The 21,601-nt window shown below is 34.8% G+C and overlaps 1 protein-coding gene and 1 pseudogene across 12 annotated transcripts in view; one reads left to right on the forward strand and one right to left on the reverse strand.

The window, feature by feature from the left end:
- Nucleotides 1–21,601, forward strand: part of ZBTB20 (zinc finger and BTB domain containing 20) — a 790,532-nt gene that overhangs the window by 386,430 nt on the left and 382,501 nt on the right. The gene's annotated exons all lie outside the window — the stretch shown is intronic.
- LOC120367152 (large ribosomal subunit protein uL23 pseudogene) lies at nucleotides 17,864–18,347 on the reverse strand (annotated as a pseudogene).

Consider the following 21,601-nt stretch of genomic DNA (forward strand, 5'->3'; position numbering starts at 1 on the left):
ATAGGGAGTCTTTTACAAATTTTGATATTCTTTTGTCCTCTTTTTTATTCGTGTGCCCAGATGTCTTCACAAACTAAAATGAATTTTTAAAAAATGAACAGTCTATTTAATGCACTTACCACATGTTGTTATATGAGAAGTGTGACATTTGATCTAACCTCTCTAAAATCCTTGAATCTATAAGGGTAAGCAAGAAGTATCCCCATTACTAAGAAATTTTTGTCATAAGAAAGAAAATCTATCTTATTTCCCATATTCAATTCCCTTGTCATTTTACATTATAAATAAATAACAAACCAATTTGGCACATGCCCACCGATTAAAAATAAAAGTTGTCAGAGAGGAGAAAGACAAAAATATGAATTATTAATTATAATGTTAAGCAGCACAAAAAGCCTAACATGAAATGATATCACTTAAAAAGATTTTATCAAAATAAAAATTGGGCAATGATACAGTCTTTATTGTACAAATCAATTGTTGTCATTTTAAATCATAAATATGTTTATCATATCTAATGTATTTATATCAAATTTGATGAAAAGATATTCTAATCATGACAAATAAAGAAGTTATTTATAAAATAGTAACATAAAAGAAAAGCTCAATTTTGAAGTCTCACATTAAATTATCATATTGACCTAGTGGCTATATTCACTGTAAGATCACACTCTTGCATATTGTTATTTTTCAAATGCCCATTATGAGAAAAAAGCAAGAATACTTAATTAGTAGAAAGGGTGATGTTTTTCTTTTCATGATGATTTTAGAAGTTTATACAGTTTATATTAAAATGGGAATGAATGTGGAATATTTTTCCTACATAGAGATTTGAAACAATATGCATTTAATACTAGTTTACAAATAACTAAATATAGGTTTCCAGCAGAGTAGTGGTTTCACCTCAAGAAGGGAAGATTATCAGGACTATAATGAAAATATTTCTACCTGTGTCTTCCTGAAACAGAGTTGCCCAACATTTGTGACTGACTTTTCTTTTCCTAGGAAGCTAGCGTTTTGGTAATTTAAATGTTTTATTTCTGATAAAGTTCATTAATTTCATGAAAAGTATTGCATTCCATTTGGAAACAAAGAAAATTTCTGAAAAAAATTCCCACATTTTGAATAATGTCTTAGAAGTTATCCATGTAGATTCTGGGGAAAATTCTCCACTTGCTATTCCCATGAATAGCAATTTGGTTCTGTTAAGTCATATTTTCATTTTAACACTATAGAAAGCTTCCTTGACTTGTGTTAATCGTGCTTGTACTATTTCAGTTGATTTTGTTCATACTGTCTTGATAGTTTATTCTCTCAGACATGATGTTACATTACCATCTCAATTTCCTTGGCAGTGTTTTTGTTTTTAGTTTTTAACTGAATTTTAATGCTCATGAAAGTAGAGAGGCGGGTCCATATCTAGGAAAAAAGCTAAAAGTTAGACATCTGCATTCATCTTTACAGTAAACCAAATATTTTTAAAATAATTGTTATCTACATTAAATATATTTCAAACAACTAATCTTCAGAATTCTATTTAAATAAAAACACAAACTTTCATGTCACAGACTCCCTGGTTCCTATATCTCTCAACATGGGTTCTAATTTTAATTCACCTTGTCCATAGATTTCTAACTTTGGCTCTTAAAATATATTCTCTTCTAACTATTCCAATAATCACTAAGCATTTGGTAAGTTTATTTATAAACTTACACCCAGAGATAGTGTCCCCTCAGTGCAGATTGCACAATAAAGAAATCAAACCCGGTAAAGATTTTCATTTTATTTCTCATTCTTTTCTTACCTGTAGCTCCCATTTAATCAGGGAACATAACTCCTTTCAGTATTGCTGTCTTACCCAGATTTTCAACCGGAAGTGACTTTCCTGGCTTCTGTAGTCTTCAGAGGCTGTTCATGAAGCTTGGGCTCCCTTTGTAAATCATCTAAGTTTCATGGCCCTCCAGTGTTTTTCTTGTTTCTTTGGGGATCACTGATTCCCACCATGTACATCCATTTCACAGCCGCTGTCATCAGCTGTTCTCCCTCTGTGTGATTTATTTTTAATAACATCCCTTTATGCCCAATTTTGATAACCGTTAGTCCCAGTAAATTCTCGTAATGTTTAGTCCTTCTTTGAATTTTAGTTTTTAAACCACCGAATAAGAACAAGAAAATTGCATAAGCAGTGACAGAAAACCAAATGCAGAACTACCAGAATGAACGCCTGCAATCCTATCTGATGAATGAGGAAGAAATGAAGAGATTGCTCAGAGAACATTCTAGAATAAAATAAAAAGAACCCTCAATAGAATATCATTCCAGAAGGGAAGAAAATATAGCCAGTAAATTAGGAATGAAATCAAGTCATATTAAAAAAAAAAAAAGAAAAGAAAGCAAATGGCTTTTAGATATTTTTAAATTACAGTTAATATTTACTGAGAGCTTTTTATATGCCAGGCAACATTCTAAGGTACATTCATTCATCATTTCATTTATTCATTGATTTCTTGCTATAAATTCATGACAATTAGAATCTCTACTAGTTCCTTCATTTTACAGAAGTGAAAACTGAGGTTTAGTTTAACTGAATTACCCAAGGTCACACAGCCAGCAATGTGGAGCCAAAATTGAAACTTAGGTGCATCCTTTACCTTTATACTGTGATAACTTTCAAGTGACATCCTTTTAAAATAAACAAATAAATAAATAATTCTGGTTTGACTACCTCTATATAAAGATCCTGAAAGGCCTCATTCAATCAAGTCTTGACTTAAGCTTAAGTGTTATAAATGCTTGAAATGTTACCATCATAGAGTGTAGTTCAGGATTTGGAAAATGGATCTTGAGCCCTCAAGTTTGCTAATTTCATTCTCTGTAGTGTTGAAAATCCTTTTCAGCTCACTCTATTTCTAACTATAGATAGTGTTAATTAATATTAGAAAAAAAATCTTCTGAAGTCTTTTAATATATTTTGAGTAAAAAATAAATGAGTATGTATCTGTAAATTATATAATTATTATAAGCAAGATGAGCTTCTTAGATAATTAAAGAGGTTTCCATTGACTTATTTCTTGGTTATCACTGGTTATGTTTCAAACTAATATGTTGAATTCTGATAATCTAGAACTTTGAGGGTGATAAATTTCATGTACTGGATAAGTTCAAGTCAACATGACTTCTTTTAATGTATGATGATTTCATGATAAATAAGCTATTCCTCAGTATAAAAATACTGTTCTTCTTAAGCCTGAAGGAATAGTAGCCTGTATATAAAATTTAGTTTGGGCCCAATACATCTCCTGTATACAGTGGTCTAAGCCAGCAAGTTGATAAATTCAGAAACTGAGCAGCCTGGAGCCATATGAGACTCACACTGCCTTGAGTTACAGGAGACATACATATTATTTGCTCCAGAAATTTTTCATATTTCTTTTAAACAAGTAGAATCCTCTTATCAAAGTAAATCTCATTAGAAATAAAATATATGAAATAATGAATAATATTTTATTGAGATAAACTCATTTTTAAATTCAGATTATTTATTATATTAAATATTATAAAGTCATCCAATGAGAATATAATGGCAAATATACAAAGGAATAAAAACTCAGCATTGGATTATTGAATTGGCTCAAAAATCAATGTATTTTTGGATGTGAAATGTAGCAGAAACTCAAATAACATAGTGTCATAATGCTGATGGGGAAAAAAAATACTATTTTCAGTGAGCTACTGTGTGTGTGGAGTTTAAATAATCTCACTACATCTGCATAAGTTTTCTCTGGGTACTGGATTTCCTCCCACATCCCAAAGGTGTGCATGTTAGGTTCATTGGTGTATCTGAGTGAGAGTAGCCGTGTGTGAGTGCTCCCTAAGCTGGAATGGCATCCTGTCTAGGCTTGGTTGCCACCTTACTCTCTGAGCTGCTGAGATAGGCTTCAACCACTCATGACTTTGAACTGGAATTACTAAGTAAGTAAGTATCTTACTTGCTTTTACTAATCTTTCTTACACATATGTACAGCTCACATTTATTTCTTGCTTTTATTGTTCTTTCTTAAATGTATGCACAGCTTACATATATTTCAGGGTTTGATATCAAAAGTGTTTTGTTTTTTATTTAGAAGCTTGATGATCTTTCTGTGACTAGAAATATGCCATAAAAAATTACATCTTATTTCTATCAATTAGTCTATGGTAAAATTGCTTTCATTATATGTTGTTTCACTTGAAATCATAATTTCCAAGAACCTATGGATGGCATTAAGTGAAGACTTTCTGTACTGTACTATATGGTATCAAGAAAATCGTGAGACTGATAAATACTTGCATACTGTAATAGTTTTGTTTTTTTTTTTTAACAGCTTGTATTCCCATCTGAGGGCCTTAATTGGAGGCCTGCATTAAAACTGCTTATTCTTATTATAGATAATTAACTTGTAATAACACATTAGTCTCCAATGTTTTTTAATTTATATAATACATTTAAATTTGCATGTCATTTTTATCACAATTGCAAATTTATATATATATATATGTGTATATATATATATATATATATTACTGCAGCTTATCTATTTGATAGATACTGCAGGTTGTGTCTATTTGACAATATTTTTGTAATTGTCTCTTTGTAAGTCTGGGAACCATGAAGCATAGTTTGAAAACCACAAATTTGGTTCAAAAAATTTTTAGAAAATAACTTTATTTTCTTTTTTTTCTGCTCTTCTATTAGTTTAAAGAAAATTTAACTTTTTGGGGATACCTTATCTTGTTGGTTTTGGTATATTTGAATCATTTATTCTACTGAAGATAAAGTTCTGAAGGACAAGGACTTTGTTTTTATTTTTGTTTGGATTTGTTTTCTCCAGGAGCCTAAAATTCCATGTTGCGCATAGACAGTCCAAGGCCATCTAGTTACTATATGTGTACATTAGAAATTTGAAAGAGGGGTCCAAATCTCGGTCGCAGTCCTTTTTTCTATCCTTCCATGCTTCTACTTCTACTCTACATAATCCTATTGATAGCAAAAGCAATCCAATGTATATTAAAATATCATGTTTATCCTACCTATATACAGTTTTTATAAGGCAACCTAGTGAATTCTCTTGGCTTCTAGTTTTTGCAGTTCCCAAGATGAAGGAAGGAGAGAGGGCATAGAGGTAGGAAAGAGGTTAAAAAGTGTAATTAAATGCTAGTGTAGACAAAAGAACCATTTATAGCACAGAAGGAAGCAAGATAGTCTTGGCATCCCTAGTGCCTTCTCTAGAAAACTTTCAAGTCTATAAAAGCATAACCAAAACTTAGAATGGACTGTCTGGCCCACAAATGAAAAATGAGATCAAAGAGAGAATATGGTATAAGCTGTGACACCAACCAAATCACATTAGAGCAACCAGAACTAGAAAAACTTGTGTTGAAGCAGGAATACTCTGCGGCTTTTCAGCCTTCTGTCAGGCATTGGGTATCCAGGTAGGCTTAGGCATTAGAGAACTACCTGTTATGAAAGTCAAGCCTTACTGAGACTCCTGCCTGATGGGCCAGTGAGAAAATGAGAGCAATTATAGTATGCTGCGAATTCATAGAACCCATAAGTCTTGTTTTTATAAATGGGTAATGTTTCCTACTAACTTATTTGGAAAAATCATTTTTATAATATATGTGTTTACATAAAACCAATAAAATGTCTTGTATATGTTGGAACATTTTGCTTTTATGTCTGGTACACCATTTACCTCCTCTTCAGTGTTCGTTGAAACATTTATTTTATATTCTCTATTTCATTCCTGTTGGAGCATTTATGTATGATTTGTTTGTTACTTTTTTCTGTTGATCTTGCCCTCCCCATATGCTTATGTCTGACTGGCCTAGTTTCCCACATTCAGTATGTGATCTCTAGCCCTTCTTAAATATTAATTAGTGTAATTGAATTCCCTCCAGTATTTCTAACCTCAGGCACCTGAATCTCAGTGTTTTTATTAGAACTGATTTGTGCATTTAAAGTCCAACTGCCTCCCCATCCCCCACTGCCCAAACAACTTTTCTTGATTAGGTAAAGGTCGTGGTTACGTGCTTGCCTCAGAGAAAGTCTTCATGGGAAGATAAAGGCATTGTGTATCACAACCTTTCTCAGTTAAAAGCTGAAAAATACAAAGCTGTCTTGAATCTTTGGCAAAGGAAGACATCCAGAGTGACTAGGACAAGCATGTAGCCTTCCCCAGGAGTACTGCCAGAAGTGAAATAGAAAAGCCATGCAGAGCCCTGTGTGGAGATGAGAGCAAATCCTCACTTAATCACAGCATATTTTCCTCTGCCAGCACAGTCAGAGACTCTAGGACAACACCTTGTTTAAATCCTCTCAATTGTTCCAGTTTGCAGGTCTATCTCTAACCAACATACCATTCATGATTACACATGAGTGATTCTTTCCTTGGAAGATAACAGAAAAAAGGAAAGGGAGAAGAGGCTAAAAATAAGGATAGAGAACTGTATGGTCATGAGAGGATTGTCAATGAGATCACCAGTTGCTACCATCCATGTTTGAGGAGAAGAGAAAAATGTTAGATAACTAGAGATTTGGAAATTTTTTGATTTTCAGAAAGTATTAAAAGGCAGTTTATGAGGATGAAACAACTTGCAGTTCGTCCTAAGCAAGAGTCTAGAATGGATTATTAAAGCCATAAAGCACAAAATAATTTATCATGATACCCTGAAAGAAGTGGTGCTTGCGAGACACTAGAATGGCTTCAGTGAAAGGATGTCTACAAGATGTGATCGGATCTCTCCTGGGTTAAATATATAGATTAGTCTGGGTACACTTAGATCCGTAACTGGTTGATTGACCACACTGTTAGGTACAAACAAATGGCTCAATATCATAGTATAGGGGATTCCTACAGTATATGGCTCAATATCGTAGTATAGGGGATTCCTGTGGCATATTGCAAGGATCTTTTCAGCCTTATCTTGGTCACAAGTTTTTTACAGTGACTGGAATAAAAACATATTCATTATATTTGCAGATAACATGAGTTCAACTCATGGACCGGACTTTTAAATGACATTGTAAAAAGTCATTTTCAATGACTGGAATGAATATGTTTTCTTTCCAGTCATTGTAAAAATATATTGATACATAGAAAAGTTGTTCAACAAAGTGATTGAGTTCCAAAGACATTGAAACACTGGAATTATGGACTACATCTAACCGATGAAATTTTCTAAATGGATAAGTACAAGATATTGTTGCCTTTATATTTTAAAAAGACTAGTCATGAATGACATAGGGGAGATATGATTTACCAACCCTGTACAAGAAATTTAAACAAATAGGAACATCTTCAGGTATAAGTGACCAGAATGTTAGGGAAATGAAACGTGTAATATGAGCGATGGTTAAGGGAACTGGGATTACCTGGAAATTCAGGAGGAAGGAATGTAATAGCTATCTTCAAGTATATGAATGACAGTCATCTAAAAGATAAATTATGTTGCTTTCTGTTACTCCAACAAGTTACACCATAAGCCAGTGATGAAACCTGCAAGAATATTCAGGTCAATATAAAAAACTAACATTTTAGCAGCCTTCTGTGCTCAAAGGTAAAAAATAGGAGTGTAAAAAAATAATATGGAGGATAGACTTAGATTAAATCTCAGTTATGCCACTTATTGAATCTTTATCTCTTGGGACCTTTCTTGAGTGTTCTATAATCTGTTTTTATACCCATAAATTGGCTTTAAGCAATTCCTACCTTGCAAGTTGTTGTGAGAATTATGGTGCCTGTATCAGTCTGTAGGCCCACCATAACAAAAATACCGCAAGGTGGGTGGTCTGAAAAACAGAAATTTATTTCTCGCAGCTCTGGAGGCTAGAGCCCAATATTAAGGTGTCAGCAGGTTTGGTTTTTCCCGAGGCCTCTCTGATTGGTTGCAGATAGCCTTCTGCCTGCTGTGTCCTTGCACAGTCTTTGTTTTGTGAGTTCAAGAACACCTCTAATGTATCTTCCTCTCCTAATAAGGACACCAGTCCTAGTGGATTAGAGTGCCAACTTTATGACCTCTTTAAACCTTAATAACTTCTTCAAAGGTCCTGTCTCCAAATATAGTTACATAGGAGCTTAGAGCTTTACCTTATGTATTTTAGGGGACACAATCAGCCCATAACATTGCCTAATATCCACAAATTTTAATTCTCCAAGGCCATGGTGTTTAAGCCTACACAATGACCTTATAGGGATGTTTGGCAGGATATTCAAGCCGTAACCTCTTTATGCCTAGTGTTCCATTATTAGAATGCTAAGCTTGTGGGAGTTATGTATATCCTATTGCTCAAGGTCATTGCCAAGGTCTGATTTTTTATGAAAAACAATTTGCAACCTCCGGCATCAATGGGTTAAGCAGATGATTGTCATATATATTTTAATGGACTCTGCTAACACTGATATTCTGTCATTATAAAAATAAAATCCTTGGGGCCAGACATAGTAGCTGACACCTATAATCCCAATACCTTGGGAGGCCCAAAGAGAGGATTGCTTGAAGACAGGAGTTTGAGAACAGCCTGTCTGTACCAAAAAAATAAAAATAAAAATAAAAAAATAGCTGGGTGTGGTGTTGTGCACCTGTGATCCCAGCTACTCAGGAGGCTGAGATGGGAGGATTGTTTTAGCCCAGGAGTTCCAGGCTGCAATGAGCTATGAGTGCATAGCTCACTTCACTCCAGCCTGAGTGACAGAGTGAGACCCTGTCTCTAAAAAAAATTAAAAGAAAAGAAAATCCTCCATATAGCATCAACTCTGAAATTCTGCAGTTCTCTGAAAATACTCAATAGCAAGGTAGTTTTTAAAGATATAAAGCAATCTACTTTCAATTAGTGTTTTCCTTTAGTATTCAAAAATTTAATATTAGTGCACAAATATTTACTTATGTACTAGACTTCTCTTGACTTCTGCAGCCCAAATTCCCAAGATGGCTTCTAGGTGAAACCTCTGTCTCTTGTGGGAAGACACTGCTTTGCCAAACCTTTAAATGCCTCAGAAGATATATGTATAAAAGTAGACGGAGGATATAATTATCTTAAAAAACAAATTTAAGAAAACATAGCAACATCAAGTACACAAGTAAATGCATGCATAAAATAAAAATAAAATAAGATATGTTAATTTGCTCAAGAGGTTTCAAAGTCTCAATCTATAGCTTTCGGAATTTTTAGTTCAGAACAATTAATGGAAAATGTATTTTGTTAATACATCCTTTGCTGTTATTTTCTATTTTAGTATGAATATGGATTGCCACTTATTTAGAAACTAATAGTTTAAGCTGAGACTGTGCCAGAATCTAGCCATTGATGTGGATAGTCTTTTAGTTTATCTTTTTTGCAAAAGTATTTTAGTGAAAAATGGGACTGCATTGTCTATTTTGGTGAAAAGTGGGACCGTCTTGTCTGTTGTGTCCATGGGTAGCTGGAGAGACTTATTTTTATTTTTCTTTTTTATTTTAAGTTCTGGGGCACATGTGCAGGATATGCAAGTTTGTTACATAGGTAAATATGTGCCATGGTGGTTTGCTGCACCTATAAAACCATCATTCAGGTATTAAGCCCAGTGCGCATTATGTATTTTTCTTGATGCTCTCTGCCCCCACACTGCCCTCCCTCTAGGACATGAAAAGACACTTCTCAAAAGAAGATATACATGCAGCCAACAACATAAGAAAAAAGGCTCAACATCAGTGATCATTAGAGAAATGGCGTGACTTTTAAAAGTCAGTACTATACGTGAATGAAATAACATATCCTTTCCCTTATTCTCTTGACAGACTAAGTCATATTAAAAAGGTGCACATCTTCTCAAGGAGTATGTGCTTAGTTTTCAGGCTAACTAAAACCAAAAAACCTGAACACTATTCGTGGTTTTATTTTTTGGCAATGGAATAGCCTCCTCTTGAGAGGTGCAGTTACTGTAACTGGATGATGTTTACAACTGAGAATTTAGTCTATGGTTTGATGGAAAGAGCATGACATCTTGAGCTGCATTATCTGCATTCAAGTTCTAGCTCCTCCTTTTTTTTTACTTGGGGCAATTAACAAATTCTCCAAGCATATTCATGTTATGTAAAACTATATTTGGGCTTCTTTTCAGATCTGCACAGTTTGACCCAATGTAGATATTTGTAAAGATTAATTTATGTCTTCTTTCTCTGATCCTTAAGTCTTTCACCTTCTAATGGGTATACTATTAACACCTTCTCTACTTACCTACCCCATAGGATTTTTGAGACAATCAAATGTTTTTGAGAATAATTTATAAACTGTACAACACCATACAAATGCATTTCTCCTTCTTATGAGTGGATGGGGATGCTTAACTAGAAATTGAATTGGGGCCACCTAGGAATTTACGTTGAAACTGTTTCCTAACAGACATTAGAGGCCTCATGTTGTTGTCTATTTAAATTGCCTGACCTAATCTGTATAATGATGGTACTTAACAACAGATATTACATTTTAATGTCTATTTTTCTGTGGTATTTTCCAGGGAGCACAAGAAAAATTATTTCCTTTCCATTTTTTTTTCTGTATTATTGGGCTGCTCTCTGTTCTCAAATATGCTGAGACAAATTTTTATCCTTTGTAACTATGGGGATCTGGGCCCATGGTGCTTACTATCATTACTTCTGTTGTATTTGTTGTCTAATTGTCGTAATTATTATTAATTATACTTTACAATTATATAGCTTATTTAAGGAAAGATGAATTGCTGGGAAATAAACAAGCTCCTGTTCTTGAGAGATTTTTGGAGTTTTGAACATTTTAAATCTACTTTTGACCTTTTTTCACAAAGATTTCTACACAAATCTTCAAACACAACATTTTTTTTTTTTTTTTTGGTCTGCCATCAAAATAAAGTACTGACTTATGAGATACTGCCCTTGAAGTTATATATGAGAAAATAGTCTCTTAGAGCATTTCATTTCCTCTTTCTGCCTTTTATAATATTTCTGACAGTATAGTTACTACATAGTGGGAAGTTTGTTTTGGAGAAAGATTTTAAAGTAGGAGGTGGAGATGCTTAAACGTGGCCCATGCCTAGGCAGAAAGGTCTCGTTGCCCCTGCTCGCTCCTGACTGCCTTTTGAAGAAAAAAAAATGGTGAACCAAGTTGAGATCGTAATAGTTTGTGGATTAAGGAGTAGGCAGTTAAGTGTAGCCTAAGTACAAAATGTTCAACACAAATTGATAGAGGCTTTTCGGAATAAAAATTCCACCTTCTTTCTTTAGTCTTTTGGCTCTGTTATTTTTAATTCTTGAATATCCTTAGTAGTAATTAAGTTGTCTTCAAGTTTCCAGGCTGATGGCCACGGGCTCCTTTTGATCATGGGTCTCCTCATTCCTACAGTTAAGGACCTGAACCCAATAGAGAGATTAGAAGGACAACTAAGAATTTTGATCCCTGAATAATCTCCATGTAGGTTCTTCTATGAATTGGTATGAAAGGGAGGATGAAATTTTATAGGAAATAAAGAGGGCTATTCCATTATATGGTGACTTTAGGAAATAATCATCCAACTCTTTCTTATCCATGAAACTCTTTATCCAACACTGTCTCACTGTCTTCTAAAGCAGTGGTTCTCCAAGTGACTGGAAGCATTAGCATTACGTGGGAATATGTTAGAAATGCACATTTTTAGGCCTCACTTCACCCTACTGAATAAGAAACTTTGAGGTGGAACACAGCAATTTGTGTTTGAACAAGCCCTTCAGGTAATTCTGATGCATACTAAAATTTGAGAACCACTGTTCTAAAGAGATGTTGAACTCTACTGAGAAAATATTTTGACAATGAAAAATTCTACCAAAAACTCAAGGGATTTTTGGAATCCAGAACCCTCTATTCTTCTACTTGAAATTTACCTTTACCGTTTTATCCTAAACTGTTTATTTAACAGTCCTTAAACACTTTTTAACTTTGACCTGCAATTCATATCAAAACACCCTACCCTGTCTAAAATGATCTTTGTTCCTCTGTCTAGCCAAATCCTCTCTATCCTGCATTGTCCATTCAAATACCTCTTCCTCACAAAACCCTTAACTAGTCATGCCAGCATTCTCTCAATATTGGCTTCCTGTAACTCTCAGTGCCTGTACCATTCCAGTCTTACCTGTTATGTAGTCTTATCTGTGCTATATCTTGTGTTACTATAACAAACTATCAACTATTGTAATAAATAATAGGTTATATTTATTCAGTACCCACTATGGTCACTACAATGTCCTCAGTGCGTTACTGTGCCTGAGTTTTGCAGATCTTAAGTGGCTTATCTTGCCCCACACAGTACGTACTAAAAAGAAGATTCTCCTTCAGCCTCACACTTGGCCGCTAGGCTGTATAATCTTGTAATGCTGATCAACTTTTCTCATGTTGATGTCTTATTTTGTCCCCGCTCTATTTTATGTTCAACTGCAATTAGAGACCATAATTCTCCTGTTATATTTTACATGGTAACTTTTAGAATATAGAGAGTAAATGCACATTTGTTGGCTTATTGTATTATAAACTCTAAACACATTTCTGGGATTTTGCTGACTGAGAATGAAAATGTTTAAATTTCTCCTTAGATCCAAAACAGTCTCCATTTGTAAGTGCAGTATATTCATTTTAGTAATCAATTGCATTCAAAATATTCGACTCACAATTATATATTGACTTTCATTATCAATCTTGATTAATGCATTTTGAAAATATTCTGCAAAGCATTTAAAGGAGAAAATAGCTGCTTTTGTTTATTTGAGGAATTTACCAATTTTTGTAAATCCTGTTTGTTATCTTGTAAGAAGAAGAAGGGTGAGTCAGTAGCAAATCTGACCCTTGCCTGTATATTTACATGTACCCAGTAGTGATGAAAAGAAATGAAGATAATATTAGTGGCTAAATGATAATTGTTGAGAAGGCATCTTCAATTAAAGAAAAAATAGATTTTTTTTAAACTCCATGTTCATAACCATACTCTATAAACATTTTGTATTTGTGCATGGTTTAAATTCAGCTAACTGAATTCTGACCTAAGGGATAGAAAGCATAGTCTCTTCCATGTCAGGCCACACTGTGTAGTTATTTGGGGGATAAATGCTTGGCTAGTTTCTGTTCCTTTGTAACTGTCTTTATTAAAGTGAAGACCCTTGACCCTGAGTCAGAATCACCTGGATGGTTCCTGGAGTCCCCTCCTACAAACTGAATCAGAATTTCTAGGATTGGAGCCCAGCAATTTGCACTTTTAATGGTCGCTTCCAAGTGATCATTAAAATAAAATTATATTTTATAAAATTTATTTAATAAAATGTATTTTATTTCATGGCTCAAGTAAATTTGAAAACCATCCCTATTTGGACTCATTCTCCTTTTCTTTGGCAAATCAACTCCTCCAGAAAACTGATCTGTGAGTTTTAAGCATAGAGTCTCAGTGACAACTTTAAAAATGACTATTGAATTTATCTTCAATAGACTTAAATTATTGAGTTCTGATACTTTTATGTGCCAGGCAGTCTAGTTAATTATCTAAATTAATATAAAACCTAAATGGCTCTTTGAGATACATATTCTGGACCCCATTTTAAAGAAGGGATAATTAAGGCTTGGATTAATTATCCAAGCCTTAGATACTTACTTCTAAGGCCACCCAACTAGTTTTAGTTTGACTCTAGAATATGTATTCTTAAACTCTGAAACAGAATTGAAAAAAGAATTTGAAATAAAGTCCTCTAAGTTCTGCCTCTCTTTCTAAAAAGACAACTGAGTAGAGAAGGGGTTAAAATAGATGACAGCTAATTTCAAGTTTGTGTCCAAACTCTGCGATGCTATGATGTTAGTCAACCGTCATCTTAAATTATATGGTTGGTAGCTATAGTGTTACCATGTGATGAGCTCAATCAGTAAACCATCACCTTCAATGTTATCAGAGAGAACAACGGAAAGCTCATCAACACTTACCTGTCTGTTTTTACAGTCTTCCTTTCCTTCCACTTCTCTTAAGAAACCCAAGTATATATTTTTCTATGCAAAGGCTACTGGAATAAGCTTTTTATTATTTTATTAAGAGATCTCTCACAATAATATAAGGCTTCATTTCTGTGAACAATGGCTTGTTTTAATAAATACTTTGCAAATACAGCTAATACACTATGTAGCTGACCCAGTGGTTCTCAACTCTAGCTGCACACTCAAATCACTTATGCAGTTTAAGAATATATAAAATTTTGTGTTTAAATCCTAGAGATTCTGATTCATTGGGTCTCGAGTGGAGGCTGGAGGCTGATTGTTTACAAAGCTTCACAGGTGCCTCTATGGACACCCAGGGTTGAGAATGGTGATCCAACTCATACTTGTTAAAGAATTTGTTAATATTATATGCATTAGAAAAGTGATTGAAGGAAGGAAAATCTCTCTACAAGTCCCACAATTAGTCCTTTGAAATAAAAGTAGAACCTTTGAGCCTCTGAAAAGCTGTTCGTTGGGCCATCCAAATATTCATATTGAGTCACATTTTCAGATAATGAAAACTGACAAAATTAGAAGCCATTAAAGCATGGTGCTAAGTGGAATTATGGAAAACCATTTGTAAAATGCTGTGGGGTTTGGAAGGACATGATTTTTTTCACAGACATTTTTATAGTAGAAAACAAGATAGTAGAAATGGCAGCATATTTGAATCTATTTGAATTTCCTAATTTAAAAAGTTTTTTTTTAAAAGAGAAGGGTATAACCTTGCATATGTATCTTGATCTGATATTATTTTTGCAATTTAGAGAGATTTGGACACCAGTCAGCCTCACTCAGGGCAGACTATCAAATCAGAGCTCACTCTTCCAATTCCAGCATTAATCGGAATGATAAAGAGCTACCTTTCGATTAATTCTGCCCTGGACTTTAGACGAAAGAAACTTGCAGTTTAATTACTGAGTGAAATTCACTTTGTCTGATCTGCCTGTCTTTGCTCTAATGTCATAATATAATCAGCATCACCCCCATCTGAAACACAGCGCTGTGAAGTCCAAGGACCTGTTTGATTGGAAGAAATAAAATGATGCCCAAACAACAACCAGCCACAGTGCAGTAATTACTCAAACCTTGTTTTCATCTGTGTGTCATTCTGCCATTGGCTTGTCATGATAGCAACTGAGAATAGGATGGAAGAGAGTATGATTGAAAAGGAGGCTGACCCGATGGAATCAGACAAGGTGTGGGAGGGAAGAGCCAAGCTATATAAAATCTTAAGGCTAATTAAACTTGGTTTTTTCTTTCTTATGTATCCCACTGGCTGCTACTGATTTCTCAAGTCCAAGTTAAACTATTCAACTGATATATCTCCCTCCAATTAAAATCTCTTCTTCAGTTGAAACTATCAAAATAATTTATTTTTCTTTTGTAACTAGAACTTATTTGGCGGATTTTTTTTCCTTAGGTCTTCCTATGGTTTTGTAAGTTAAAGGAAGAGAAACGGGTTTCAGATTTTCTTCTGTAAGAGGTAACAGTCTTTTTGGAGCATTCCTTTGTAGGATTGCATACACCCATTGCTTTTATTTAGGAGCACTGAATCCAGTAAGGTAGCTGCCTTTCCTATGAATGATTACCCCGTATTACACAAAATGTTTAAAGTAACTTTCCATATGTCATTTCGTTAGAAAGGGGCCTGAGCCAGATTTGAACCAGTATTCATCTGACTCTAGGTCATACTCTTTTGACTCTTCAGCCCTCCACTCCTTTATTCTCACTTATTTACAATTAATACTCCTCCAGTTGACTCATCCATTATGTTATTGTTGGGCATCCTCTATTTTCCAAGAACTGTGCTATGCTCCAGGTATACATTAGTGGAACTAGAAAGAAGAAGAATGATTTTCAAAGAGCTTTCAAGTTTGGTTGTTCAGTTGCTTTTGTGGCTTTTATTGTAAATTGATACTTAAAAGTCCAAAAAGCAACTGAACCATTAAGAACAAATGTACAATGTGAAGTCAAGAATACCTTTTTTATTTATTTATTTTTATTCATAATATCATCCCAAAATCTCAGAATCGGGAATCTCAAGAATCTCAGGAATTTATTACTCCTATGTAGTCAGTCATTGAATTATATCAAATCTTGTCATGTCTAAGCCACCAAAAAGATCCCTTGTACCAGAAAAACATTAAGCATAGGTGTTAGGAGAACAGGCTCTGAAGTCAGATTACCTGGTTTGAATCCAGGATTCACCACTTACTAACTGCATAACCTTGAAAAGTTGCTTAATCCTTGTCTGTAAAATGGAAACAATAAAATTACTTACCTCTTAGGGTCAGCACGGAGATTAATGGGTTAATCCACATAAAGCACATAGTTTGGTGCCTGGCACAGAGTAGAACTTTAATAAATATTGTTATTTCTTCCTTCAAAATGTCTCTAGAACATGTTATTTCCTGTACATTTCTGCTGACACTCCCAAAGTCAGATGTTTTTCACATAGTGCCTGGGTTATTGCACTGGATCACTCATTCTCTTGCTCTCACAAGCTGTCACTCCCTCTCTTTTTCTCTCGTTACCTTTATGGTCTCCGTTTTTCAGTCTTTTCAGCCCACCATTCCCAATTACTTATACCAAAATTTCTTTGTGACCATGCCAGTGTCCTACTTAACAAACCTTTAGTAGACCTCTGTGTTCACAGAATAAAGTGGACTACTCAGCCCATTATTCAAGGATTCCCTTCACATTCCACACTCAACCCATCTTTCCAGCATTATTTCCTATTACAATTCCAGCTAACATGTTCATTTGCAGCTCCCAAATACATATCTCAATTTTCTGTTTCCATGCTTTCTCTCATGCCTGTGACACAACTTGAATCGTCTTATCCCCTCCAAAATCTTACATGTATTTCAAAGTCGAACTAGATTTGTTCATCATACCAAAGCTTTCCTTTGTCAGTGTACATATAAGTGATGATTTTCTCTCTAAACCCCTATTCTGACTATCTGAATTTCCTTGCATAGTAATTGCTTCTGGGCATTATCACAACAACTAGATAGTAAATACATCAGGCACAGGTCGGTGCCTCAATACACATCATTATTTGCCCAGTAGCGTCTACCAGAGAAAATCAAACATAGATATACAATTAGTATCTGCCAAATGAATACATGGCCTGAATTGGGAGTTTTTTTCCTTGCTCTAAACAGTTTTTTTTTTTTCCAAAAAGTTACTCCAAATTTTGCCCTTAATTTCTACTGCTTTTCTAAACTTCCTTTTGAATTATTTTGATGTCTACCTCCTTAATCCTCTCCAATGATTGCTCTTATAATGCCTTTCCATTTCCACAGTCCTCATGCTGCTATCTGATTTGGGATGTTGATATGGATAACCAGATTGCTAATGGGTTCTGTTTCCTATGTTGAAGTTTATTCTGCACCAGTTACATCAACACTAAAGTGATACTTCTATGTCAATAGAACAGAAATCATAGGACCCACTCTTTGCACTTTTTGTGGTTGTCAGGAAAGCAAAAGATGTTTTATGTAAAATACAAACTGCAAAAAGCTTTACAAGTACAAGGTATAGTCTATATTTAGATAATATAGACTAAATGTATCTAAATATGAACTAAATGTATTCAAATATAGACTATACCTTGTACTTGTACTTGTCCTTTTCCAATAAGCATGTATTCATGTACTAGATGTATAAAGAAAAATATCAAAAGTAATATATGATGAGCTGTATCATATTTCTTAAATGAAAATAATATATACATATTACACATGATAATATACATTATACATTTTATATATGTAAGAATTATTTCTCTTTTTTTATGGTGAAAAGATATATTTAGAATTAGCCAGCTGGACTCAGTTTAGATGATCCCAATTTTGTTGGCAACATCCAAAGCATCATAATCAGGAGCCAGTCGAACATATGCTTTCTTCTCTCCATCAGGCCGAATCAGGGTGTTGACCTTGGCCACATCAATGTCACAGAGCTTCTTCACAGCCTGTTTGATCTGGTGCTTGTTGGCTTTAACATCCACAATGAACACAAGTGTGTTGTTGTCTTCTATCTTCTTCATGGCAGACTCAGTGGTCAGCGGAAACTTGATGATAGCATAGTGGTACAGTTTGTTTCTCCTGGGGGCGCTCTTCCGAGGATATTTGGGCTGCCTCCGGAGTCGCAGTGTCTTGGGCCACTGGAAGGTGTGTGATATGCGGATCTTCTTTTTTTTGTGGCTGTGGACACCTTTCAACACTGCCTTCTTGACCTTTAAAGCCTTCGCTTTGGCTTTGGATTTAAAGGGGGCAGGAGCTTCCTTCTTCGCTTTCGGCGCCATCTTGAGAATTATTTCTCTTACTTTTCTATATATTCGCTTTTTTTCATTCAGTCCTACACCTCTCTTGAGAAACTTGCATTATTTGGTCTCATTATTTCTTTAGATCTACAGGGCAAATGGGAGTCTTCCTTAAAAGATACTCACTGGGAAGATTTTTTAAAATAACTTCTTTAAAAATCAGCAAGCAGCACTGATCTGCTCTTTGATATACTGAAAGGAAGAATCTTAGCAGTTTCTAACCATCCCTAAAGCAGCATTAAAATAAATCAACTTTACCCTATACCTCAGATATCAAGATGGTGCAAATTCTCTGGCCATGTGGATTTTTTGACATTTTTTCAGTCAAAATCCTACCCAGAGAACATTATTTATAGTTCAGCATTTCTGGTACAGAAAAGCCTTTCTGACATGGTCTTCTGCCTAGAACAAACTTTTTCTTAAGTGATGATATGGTTCTGTTAATCAGAGAGAGAATTGATGGACAGTTAGATAAAGGCTTAGAACTTGAAATCACTGTCACTGATAACGCTGTACTAGTCAGAGACACTACAGCTTTGTTTTATTGTTAGGAAACAGAAACAGAACAGGCAGATTAGCCTTCATCCCATTATTTCTAGTGGGAGAGGAGCCCCAGAATGTTCCTCGTGATGTTCAATGGCAGGCAGATAGTCCACTCCAGCCAGCCTTGCATTGGGTCTTTTAGCTATGTCCATATTCTTGAGACTCAGACCTTTATTGCACCTGAATTCCTATGGCCATTATCAATGGATTCATACCTCCATGACTTTTCTTTTCCATGAGGTCTCACCTTATTGTTCTATGTTTTGATATTATGATAAGTAGCAGGCATCTTCGAGGCTCCTTTCTTGCTTCTATTTTCCCCCTGCACAACCCCCTGGACTTCCTGCACATCAGCCAGCTATCACCAGAATAATCACTTTCCTGACTGTGTTCCTTCTAAAACAGCTAATCTTTACTTCTTCCTGGCCTTTTGGCTCCTTCTGCTTGTGTGGAGTTTTGAGTTAAATTTTTTGAGTTAATATTTAACCTGTGAGATAACTGTTTACAAAATTGTTAGTTGATAGCCAGGAATTTTTTTTTCCTGGGTTAATATGGTTAAAGTTTAACTTGGTGGAACAGCTCACACACATACAAAATAATAAATACATATGTATATAATTAAAGTATTAACTCTGGGAATTTTGCTGCTATGTTCTCATGACCTAAAATGGGATATTTCTTATAGTCTGGATCAAAGTAAAACCTTGGTTAAGAGTCGGGGAAGCTGGCTCTGTGGAAGAATTTAAGCAGAAAAGGGGACCAGAGTCTACTCCTAAGTGGCAAGTGGCATGCAAATGATAGAAACAGTCCTTTTTTTTTTTGTCTTAAGAAAATGATCTTGATTCATATTATTTTTATTATCACATTCAAAAGAAGTTCTTGGGATTCTCTCCAAAAGTGTGTTTGGATATTTTTTGGCTTTGATTATCCTTGTAATATCTTGTGATATTTTCTTGTGTCAGTGACCTTTTTATGTGTTACAGCATGGTTGAATTGTAGAGTCAGGTGTGAGGAAGGCAGTCTCTGTTTTCAGATACTGCCCTCCACACATGTTTGTAAGTCAAGAAGCACTGTTTTTTCTATTGAGATGAAAGGGAACTTTAGCTCCATCTGACATCAGAAGGCAGAGTACTGGTAGACCTAGAATATATCTTGTCTACCTAAAGGAGGGGGTTTGCTGTGGGTAAGGGGAACAACATAGCACAGAAAAGATAATCAGATTACTTTAGTTCACTTAGAAATGGCTTTTATATTTACTACTTGCCATGTAGTCCTCAGGGAACAACTGTTTGAAGAAACGGGGTGGAGTGATTCAGTGGATCTAGTAGACCTATATGATGTTGCATATATGTGAGTTTCAAGTTCACTATGGAAGTTTCTGAAATTCTGTGCCTTTGAAAACACTCCTTGTCATCACTGTGTTTTGACACAGTGGCAAAAAAACTCTGCTTTTGCCTATCTATGGAAATCTGTCTATTTAGCAGATTTTTAGATAAATGATTACTTAGGAATTTTCAAAAGTAGTTAATAAATTTGCCATGAGATATGTGGAATAAAAAGCTTCAAGCCAAACTAAGAATAAAATTTCCTTCTGAGAGTCCATTGTTTTTTCAAACATACTATGTTTATCCCAGTTCAGAAATAGGAATGAATTACTAGTAACAGATTTCAAATTTGATGAGACTTACATAGGCTTAAGTACCCTATAAGAGAGGAGGAAAATTGAAAAGAGGAGTATCCCAAAAGATAGTCACAGTTTCAAGAAGGAAAAGAAGGGGTTTTCTGTATTAAATTGTTGCTGAGAAGTTGAGTCAGATGAAAATTAAAATGTGACCATTGCATTTGGCAACAGTAGACATGGTAGAGTGGAACGGATAAAAGCCTGATTGGAATAGATTGAGAAAAGAATAGAATGTGAAGATATGGTAATAGCTAATATGGACAATTTTTCTAATAAATTTTTTTATGAAAGGAAGTATCAAATTCAGGGTGAACTGGAGAGAGACTTGGGATTGAAAGAATATATAAATGCATGGTAGGTTTTGTTTGTTTTTGTTTTTGTTTCTTGTTTGGCATTTTATTTATCTCCTTCCCCAGTGGAAAAGCAACATGGACAAGAAGCACAGACTCAAATCTTTAGTAGAAAGAGACATGGAAAAGGCAAAATCCATCTGGTAAAATGTAAAAGGGACAGGCTCAGATTCAACAGATCTTGATATACTTAAAGTTCTACTAGCTACTGGCAATGTGAACCTAAGTAACCTTTCTGTGGCTATCAGTTTGCTTATTTACTGATAACATCTAAAGTTCCTTTATGATTCTTCCTACCACGTTCTGCTCTACATACATCTCCCCTGTAGGCTTTTGTTTTGTTTTGTTTATTCTCCTTGGTCTTCAGTGAATACCCTCCCACTTTTTGCATTTCTGGGCCAGGTTTCCATTATTTTCTTTTCTGTCCATTCCACTTTCCTCAGAATTTTCAGGTATGGCCAACCCCTCTAAATGTTGGCATTTCCTTATAATACAGAACCAAGTACACAAGGGATAGAAGTCTATATTAAGTTCATAGGAAAAAACAATCCCACACCAAAACATTTTGCCAGACTAGTAAAATTGCATTTCAAACAACTCATGAAAAATCAACGCTGTAACCACAATGGCCAGTGTTAGCAGTGGAAACCTCTTCATAATAT

The sequence above is a fragment of the Saimiri boliviensis genome, chromosome 8 (genome assembly GCF_048565385.1).
Source record: "Saimiri boliviensis isolate mSaiBol1 chromosome 8, mSaiBol1.pri, whole genome shotgun sequence".
In the NCBI taxonomy this organism is placed as follows: Eukaryota; Metazoa; Chordata; class Mammalia; order Primates; family Cebidae; genus Saimiri; species Saimiri boliviensis.